Genomic DNA, 824 nt, shown 5'->3' on the forward strand with positions numbered 1-824 from the left:
ATGATCTAAACGAGAATCCTTGAACTACTAAACTGAGAGAAGTCTTCTTTCATTTTTTTTCTTTCTGTTGTTTGTCCTGTTTCTTTCCGTTTTTTTCGTTTTCTTTGTTTAATGTCAGTGTATGTTGACTTTCTTTTATTCATGTTTTTTTTCCCTTTCACTAAATGTGTACTATGATGAAACAGTTGTATTGACTTCCACTTAATCTTAAAATTTCGGTTGGTGATTTTGCAAGTAAATTTCATTTCTTAGATTATGTTATTGCTCAAGTTGACAAGCCTTCCTAATACATGCATTCTTGATTACTAAATGGTTGTAGAAGGCTAATATGCCATCAATTTTTCAAAAATACAATTTTAACTTTTCAGAAGCATGTTGGCTTTATTTTGATTGTTCATACTATCTCTTATTATCCTAGCTGTGAGCTTTTGAGCCTAAACACTTAAATTCTTTGTTGTGTGATTATCCAGACATGTGTTATCCCTCTAGAACTTGCACTAATTCTGACTTGCATCACATGTAATTTATGCATACATTGAGGCAATTTTATTGGTCGTTTGAGCCTTTCTAACTACCCTATGAAAATTTTAACCTTTGCTAGCCCCTTTGAGCCTTGCCCTTTTATTTCGGTTACTAGCCACATTACAAGCAAAACACCTGACTTTAATTAAATCACCTTACTTGGAGTTAGGTAGAAAAAAAAATATTTGGTCTTGATAAAATTCTAAGTTTGGGGTTGCTCATGGGATAGCAACTTTCTAAGTTTCGGGTGATGATTCTCAGAAAAAGAAAATAAAAAAAAATAATAATAAAAAGAAGAAAAA

This window comes from Cicer arietinum, chromosome 3 (genome assembly GCF_000331145.2).
Source record: "Cicer arietinum cultivar CDC Frontier isolate Library 1 chromosome 3, Cicar.CDCFrontier_v2.0, whole genome shotgun sequence".
In the NCBI taxonomy this organism is placed as follows: Eukaryota; Viridiplantae; Streptophyta; class Magnoliopsida; order Fabales; family Fabaceae; genus Cicer; species Cicer arietinum.